This window comes from Bombus affinis, chromosome 14 (assembly GCF_024516045.1).
Source record: "Bombus affinis isolate iyBomAffi1 chromosome 14, iyBomAffi1.2, whole genome shotgun sequence".
Classification (NCBI taxonomy): domain Eukaryota; kingdom Metazoa; phylum Arthropoda; class Insecta; order Hymenoptera; family Apidae; genus Bombus; species Bombus affinis.
Genome location: NC_066357.1, coordinates 730,311 through 739,143, shown reverse-complemented (window position 1 = coordinate 739,143; position 8,833 = coordinate 730,311).

The following is an 8,833-nucleotide window of genomic DNA, read 5'->3' as shown; positions in this document are numbered from 1 at the left end:
GACTATATTTTATAAAGAATAAAATTCCTCGTCTCTTTCGATAATATTTTCTTTATCATAAAACGAAGATACAATAACAGGCGCATGTGTTCCGTGATACTTCGTTCAAAGCATCCGTTTACAATTCATGGCATTACGCCTGTTAAGAAGCACGAACTTCTTCGAGCAAGTAGCGTAGGAATATCCCTACAATCACGAAACAAGACCACTAGTGCAGCTTCCTATGAAATATCGATCGTCACGTCATAACAAACTACAGGTTCCATACTCAAGCCCAAGTAATTCACATGTTCGGTTGAATCGATCGAAACAAAAGAGCCATTATATGAGAAGGAAGCTGCAGGCAATTATTATAAGAAAATCGTGTTCATGGTGTTACACTACCGTATAAATAATATTCTTAAAACAATTATCGAAGAAATCTATATAACGTTAGCTCCAGCTTGCGTTAACAGAAGATACGTGAAGATTATAACGCGAAGAATAGAAGATGTATTTTAATGTAAGATATTTTTGGTACAAAGGTTGAAATGATTATTGTATTAATTTTCAATATTGAACGAAATAAAAATTAATTTCCCAACTAATTAAGATAAAAATCTAACAACCTGATATTACTATCTAATATGTCTTGACCGATCGTATTAGTGAAATATCGTTTGGAAATGCATCGAAGTGGCAACGTTCGCGCGTATAAGCTTAATTTGCATTTAGCTATAAAATTACCATCAAAAGCCACAGCGTTCACGATATTCGAGCAAAAACACGCGTCCTCCGGAGCGCGAAGTGAACCAACATCTATATACTCGCCATTAATGGTCCTAATAATTGCAGCCACGGTACAATCCCGACTACAGGAATGCGTCGATTAATTGGCTATATGTAATCGAAATGGCATTCCGAACTTTCTTCGAAGAATTTCAATTTTAATTTTAAAGCGAACGTTCGAGGCCAGATTACGGCTGACTTTTTGTCGCCTCTGACTATTCTTTTTCTGTGCCATTAATCGCCCTTCTAATCGTGCCTTCGCGAACAAGTTGGTGAGCGCGAGGTTATCTGGCGACAAGGTTAGCAGATCTTAATGTTCTTTGTTGACCGCGAAGAAAAATATCGTGTAAAATGAAAAGGAGGATTGAAATTTTGAAATTGTAACGATTTATTATCTTGGTATTTAATTCTACGCTGATTTCAAAAAATAGTCGCCTGAAATATCGTAGTGCGCCAAACACGTTCGTTTGCAGCCACTCGACAGCCACTCGTATTGGTAAACTGAGAATTTTAATGTGCGAACTAGTGGCAAAAAATTAAACTACTGGGAGTAGGTCGAGTATCCATATGATCACCAACGTTTAATTAAATGGACATGTTGTGAAAAACGAATGTTCTTAAATTTGTTTTAGTGCTTTCAAATCGGACATAATAATGAGAGTCATATAATTTAGTTAAATAGTTATAAAAACTTATGCGATGGAATTTTCTCCTAGAAAAAATGAAAGTGAATATAGTGGCCCGCATTAATATACCTTGCGAAGAAAAAAATAAAGATCATTTTTTGCAACTTTTCTATCTGAGCCTGTAATGAAAATTTAAACAAAGCGTTTTGAACATTTACGAGAGTTATGTACTTCGAAATCGCTTAGTGTAGGAACAAACGACGCGCATCGAAAAAGGTAGATTTACTGCGATTACAGGCCAAATGTCGTGGAAAACTGTGATTTTCAACATTTTTATTGTTTGTAGCTCGTAGCAACGTTAAGCGATCTTGATGAAAATGTTCACTTTCTACTTTCGTTTTCTGTAGGAAAACATCGATACAAAGTTGTTTTTAATTTTGGCCAAGAAACACCGTTTTTCAGACCACTGTGAGTCATCAAGTACGACAAGTCGTCAAGTGATTCTCTGTACACGATCACACGGGAAATATTGTCTGTCTTATCGACTGAAAAATATTCGCGATCGCGGCTCGATCGACGAGAAACAAGCATCCGACTCTCTGGAGTTCGTTTAAGCTGCAAGAAAACTCGAGAGCCGGTGCAGCCGCGTGATACTCGGAGATTTATGATCCCGAGATCGAACTTCTCGTGTTTCTTACGCTGGCTGTCGTTACCTTGAAACGTCGAACGACAGGGTAGTCTGAGAACGTCGAATGAGGGTTCATGGATAATAGAATTTCGTTGGATTTTTCTGTGGCACGTAAAACAACGCCGGAAGCTTCGATCAATCAGAACTGTCGTTCTTTTGAAACGTTATCACAGCAACGTTCCTGTTACTATGATGGCGGATGACAAACGTTTTGTTAACTTTAATACTCATAATATAAGGTAATTCTTCCGTTAGTAGACACCAAAACAAGTGCTATAAATCATACTACGAATCGTACATTTACATTTTAGATATGTAGTATAGAAATTTGAATTTTAGCCAGCTACAAATGGTAGAAATACGTAGATAGATTGAGGCACGAACGATGAAAGAAGATCATATGACCAACCAAGATTTTGCATGTGTCCTGAGAATATCTATCTATTATTAAAGAACGAGAGATCAGCGTTATGGTAGCTCCACGATATAGCAAAATTGTAAAATCAATCAGGAATGAAATTAACGCGTTTATTTAGATATCAGGGAAAACAAATTGACAGAAATATGAGAAGATAAAGATTCGAATCGTCGGTTACGGTTGTATAAAGAAATGTTTAATACAGCGTTAGTGTAACTTATCGAAATATTAAAAAATACTTTCCTTTATATTTCAAGTATGATCTGTTCTATATAATCATTCTTTGTTTTCCTGCTCGTCCTAACCTTTCGTTTTACATGCACGTTGGAACAGAACGAAACATGGAAATGTAAAAGGCAGATGGCGTAGATGATCCTCGAGAGTCGTTAATTATTTCAATGAAATCGATCGAGATACGTCAGATGGAGGGAGAGAAGGTCGTACCTTTGAATATTAATTAGACCCTTTGAATCGATGCTTCCCATTTGAATTTCATGGGGCTACGTTACATGCCTCGTATTCGTGCCGTGATTTCAACAGAGTCGACGATTTTTATTACGATGATCGGGAAGAAATTACACCGGGACTTATCAACGCGTTATTAACTTCAGGGAAGATTTTATCATACATTTATCGAGAACACTGAAATTCGTTTAGACAATGAATAAACATCTCTTTTCCTCGTTATCGCTTCTACATCGTCACCAGTGAAGAGAAAAAACCTTTTCTATTTATCTTCTACCTTTTTTCTCTTGTAATCCCTCGCTTTATCCGCGGTTCTCGACTGGCAATCTTTTCCTTGATCGCCTAAAAGCGATTAGAATATTCGCATCGCCTCTCGTTCGGAAGTTTTCAGTTTAATTAACGGATATGAGATAGCAAATTGTGGACATATTCTATCCGGTATGGAATTATCGACGAAGATGCGATTAACGTGGCAACTCAATTAGAATGTCGATTAGTTTCTCACACCCTGACCGCCTCCCTTTCTCTCTCGCGCTCTAGCATCATCGCTCTCGACCTTGCATCATCACTCTCCACCTTACAGCTCTTCTTTCCCAACGTGCTCCACGTCGTTTAGCTATTTTCCCCTAATCCGCCCCCCCCTTGAGTCTGGAATTTTCGGAAATCTATGAAGCTGACAGGTTTGTCAGCGAAATTGATTTTCAATCGATTCTAGCGAACTGAGAGGAATTTTTCATATTTTCTTGAATAGAATTGAATTTTCTGTCACCTGCGTTATTTTTGCAATTTGATAATCGCATCGATGCATCGTATCAACCAGTAACAAAAATTCTTTCATTTTGATTTAAATTTAATACCTAATACGTTATTTATAATATTATAATATTTAAATAGAAATCTTAGAGGTACGCTATAGCGGAATTTAGGTATAATATATTAGCCATGAGGTAAAATATTAGGTCATCCCATAAGTTCGTGCCGACTTTTGTGTATACATTTCATGTGTCAATTTATAAACATACGGCGATAAGGGACCAATGCACTTGAGCTTAGCTGATCGAGAACAGGTTAGGACAGATTTTCGTGGGTATAAGATCGTAATATAGTGAACACAGTGACTTCTAACAGTAAAAAATCATGAGTGAAATGCGTATCCATTTTCGACATCTCATGTTATATGAATTTCGGAGAGGAAGTTCTGTAACAATTGCCACGAAAAACATATGTGCTGTTTACGGAGAAAATGCGCTTTCATCTCGCACCTGTAGGAAGTGGTTCCAACGTTTTAGAGCTGGGAATTTCTGTTTAGAAGATGAGGAATGCTCCGGGCGTCCTCCTCAGACAGACAAAGATAAAATTCGGGATCTTGTTGAAAAATCACGAAGTTTGACAGTTCAAGAGATGTCAAATGTTCTGAAAATACCCAAGACAACGATTCATAGGTGTTTAAAAAAAATGGGGATGGTGTCAAAGTTGAACGTTTGGGTACCCCATGAACTTACGGAACGGAACCATCTTGAACGAACGACAGCGTGCATGTCATTATTTGCGCGTAATAAACATGAGTCATTCCTTAAACGCCTGGTAACTGGTGATGAAAAGTGGATACTTTACGAAAACCCTGAACGGAAACGTAATTGGTCCCAACAAAATCAGCCACCTCAACGCTGTGAAAAACCAGGGTTACATCCACGTAAAGTTCTTTTGTGTGTATGGTGGGATTATAAAGGAATATTCTATTTTGAACTTTTATCTAGTGGTGATACCATTAATTCAGACAAATATTGCACTCAGTTAGAAAAATTAAGGGAAGCACTAGCTGAAAAACGGCCAGGTTTAGTGAATAGGAACAACGTTATCTTCCATCACGACAACGCTAGACCGCATGTCGCGAAAAGCGTTACAAAAAAATTGTCTGAATTTAATTGTGAAATTTTACCACATCCCCCATATTCTCCAGACATTGCCCCATTTGATTACCACCTGTTCAGAGCATTACAACACTTTTTAGTAGGTAAAAAATTTGAAAATATTGACATTCTTAAAAATAGCTTAGAAAATTATTTTAAAGAAAAACAAGAAAACTTTTATCGAGACGGAATAATGGCTCTACCAGAAAAATGGGAAGAAGTTGTACAACGAGAGGGAGATAACATTTTTTCATGAAACTGAAAGGTATATAAACAATCTTAACATATATAACCGCTCGAAAAACGGCACGAACTTATGGGATGACCTAATATATTTAGCCATGACTGAGATACTAAAAATAGTTCGTTTGCTATTTCAACCCGTCGAATTTGTTAAAAGGTACAGTAGTCTCCCCGCATTGCGGCCTTTTACTTTCAGTCGGCCAAACGCGCCGCATACACGTGTCTTCCAATCGATCCCATGTTTTTCAGCAATCGTGAAACGCAGTTCAATTCCCTACCGAGGAACTTCCTCTATCATTCTTACCGTGCTTTTTATTAAGAAAAAGGAAAGAGGAGGATACTCGAGATGGGACGGTCTTATGTCGATCGATTAACCGCGCGCGTTGCCAAGTTCGATTCGAGTGTTTCGTCGCGAACGCTCGTTCAGGATTTTTATTGGTCGTCGACGATGGTTCGGGAACTTGGAGACATTCCGGTCGAGCACACACGAGATACCGTCTCCGCGCTCGAAATGGCCGGATAATAAGTAATTTCTGATTTACGATCATGCCGGGTACTTTTGCTAGTACGAGCGTGTTATGCATATTGGACAGTTGTGTACGTTGCGTTGAGAATCACCGAAACCCTGACTTAACTCTGTCTGTGAAAGTTTTTTGGAGTTACCGATACTCCGAGCTTGTTTTACTTTCGCTTTTACCCGTTTGCGTTACACGTTGAAGGGATTTCTTGAATTGGAAAACAATAATTCCTTTTTCTTCAATCCTGCGAAGGAGGATTTGTCATATATGTGTGAAACCTAAATAGATTTTTGATAAAATTGACGAGCTCGAAGAGTTTGAAAAATTGAAATTTTTTAAAGATTAAAACACTTTGTAAAATGACTAATGCAACTAAATTTGTCGTAATAAATAATTGTTACAAATAACAAATAACGAAGAAGACAACGAATATAAACAATTATGATCATAAAAATCAATCGATCGCCGATATATTTGTAAGAAAGCATATAAAACAAGTGCATAATCGATTGTAATTTAAGATAAATGGGACGTACGTTCATCTTTAACTTCCCCTTTACGCCTTCGTGTCGATCTTGGTTCGGTTAAGCATGAAATTAGAATGGAACAAGTTGTTTAATCTTCCACTAAGCTTCGCCTATTTATCTGGATATCTAGCAATAATTACCGTTTCCCATGCAATGATTTTAACTAAAATTTACGTACACTGATAGTAGATTTCAGTGTATATAAAAAATGTATAAAAAAGACTGAGTAGCGATTATAAAATTTGCCTATATCGTTTTATTTTTCAATATTGTATGGTTCAGTACATATCGTAATACTTATAGCGAATACTACTATAAATCTTTAAATTTGAGTATAATTTCGTTATAAATAATAATTATTTGTTGGGAATGAAACACGAACAAGAATGAAACTAAGAATAAGATAGCGTTTCAGTCGGAAATTACGTAGCTTCACGGAAAAATGACAGGAAGCCAAAATATTTCACGGACATCGGCAGTCAAACTATAGTGAGATCTTTGAGAGCTTGCGACTGAAATAAAATGAGTTAGCTCTCCGCAACGAACCCTACAAAACGAATTACGAACTCGCCGGAAGTTTGACAAAAGTCGAAGATGTTTAAGAATCGGAATGCGAAATCAGTCGCCACTTCTTCAGCAACGTTTCATCTTTTGCAAGCGTCAGAAGGCCAACGCCGAATACATAAATACATATATTGTATAAAGCCTCGTTTTTAAACGGTTCTTAAGAAGCGATCATGTTGGTCTCGAATATAGTGAATGTTTGGAGAAATTTTCTACGCTTTTAAAAAAAAAGTAGTCTGTTTTTGAAATTTTGAACTACATATTATGCCATGTACCTAATTTATTAAATTATTTTTCAGAAAGTCAATTTTACAAGAAAGAAGAGAAGAAATTTTATAATCCAAACTTTTGTAGATTTTTATAACTAGAAAAGTAATACAATTATGAAAAATACATTTTTAGAACTTTATTACGTAAGTACGTGATTAACGTTCATATTGGAAGAAACAAATTACATACTTCCATAGGTTTATTTATAGGAAGAAAATGAGATACATAATAATAAAGTTTAATCTAAACGCATCATTTTTCTGTACTTTTCAATTTTTAGATGGAATTCGGTGCTAATCGATGTGATTTCTGAACAGCTCAAGTATGGACAACTAAAAAAATTAAATTTTCAAACTCACCAGTCACGCCATAGATACATGTAAATAAAGATCGATATAATTTGTCCTCCTTTAAAATGTTCTGTTGTGGTCGACCGTTGCTCTGTATTTTGACTGTTATTGACATTCTCCAATGTTGTGGACTCTTCCTGCGTACGCAATTTGCTCGATGATCAATTATTCGAGCGAATATATACGCTACGCATCGTTCGACTTGTTGGTTAACCTGATTATGCGCGTACAAATTTTAACGAGTACTTTTTTTAAACCACCGACTTACTAACACGGTCCCATAATTAAACTACAGTTATGGCGAATGCGTGTTCCTATAGACAGAAATATATGGTTTCTTATGAAAGCATACGTTACAGTTTTTAGATATTTCACTTGTCAAAACCAAAGTCTCGAAATCACGAATCCAGCGTAAACCGCCGTAGCCTAACCAATATTTTCCGCATCAAATCAACAAATTATTTCAGATAAGTACGTACATATGTAGTTGTTTAAAAGACAGACAATTCGATTGTTCGGAGCAGTAAAATCAACAGAAAAGAAGACATGTTTACGGCACAATACTACTTTCGCGGTATTGCTTCTTTTTGATGATTTTAAGAATCGATACGGTACGTCTCTGCGATCGATACTCCGGTCGATAATGCGCACCTATAGCAGTTGAGCAATTTGAAGCGTGATGCGCGCGCAGAGTAGTTTTAGCGACTTGAAGTGTGGTGAGGGTAACGTGTAGTTTCGTGTTTGATTTTTGTGCAATTTTTCAATGTTTTAATCAATATTATCAAAATCTAAAAGATCTTTCTGCAGACTTACGAGGTGTTTATATTCTCCAGCTATTTCATACAGTGAGTAGGAAGTTTTATATTTAAAAGTTTGGTAATTAAATGTTTGAACGTCGCGTCGTTCCGATTTTAAGCGGTCGCCATGTACAATACTTGCTTGAATTCAAATCAGAGAATCACATTGCAATTCACGCAGAGCAGGACCTTAGAGTCCTTCGACAGAGGAATAAATCTATCATGAACAAATGGAAAAGACAATACTTCTTGCATACTTTCTCTACGTCTAATCATTATCTTTGACAATAGGTTACACTATGCTCGAGACATTGACAAAGAATAGGAGAAAATAGCGAGACAAGGTTATTGGAATTTAGGCGAGCTCTTTGGCATAGGACCTACTGTATTTTAACATAACGCGACGAACGAAATTTTACGGAACTATGAAAAAGTCGTTGGATGGTAGTTGGAAAATTTGGGAACTTTACAAATTGAAAATGCCAACGATAAATATGTCCAAAATGAGTTATAGTAGTTAGAAAAAGATGATATGATTTTGATGATATGTTATCATAATTTTTAACGAAAAGGAAGCATTGTTCGCGATATCGAATGGTTTTTTTTACAAGAATAGCGAATATCTCATAATGAAAGTTAATCGCGGAAAAATTAAGCAAGAAGAATTATTGATTTTTAGTGACAATGTT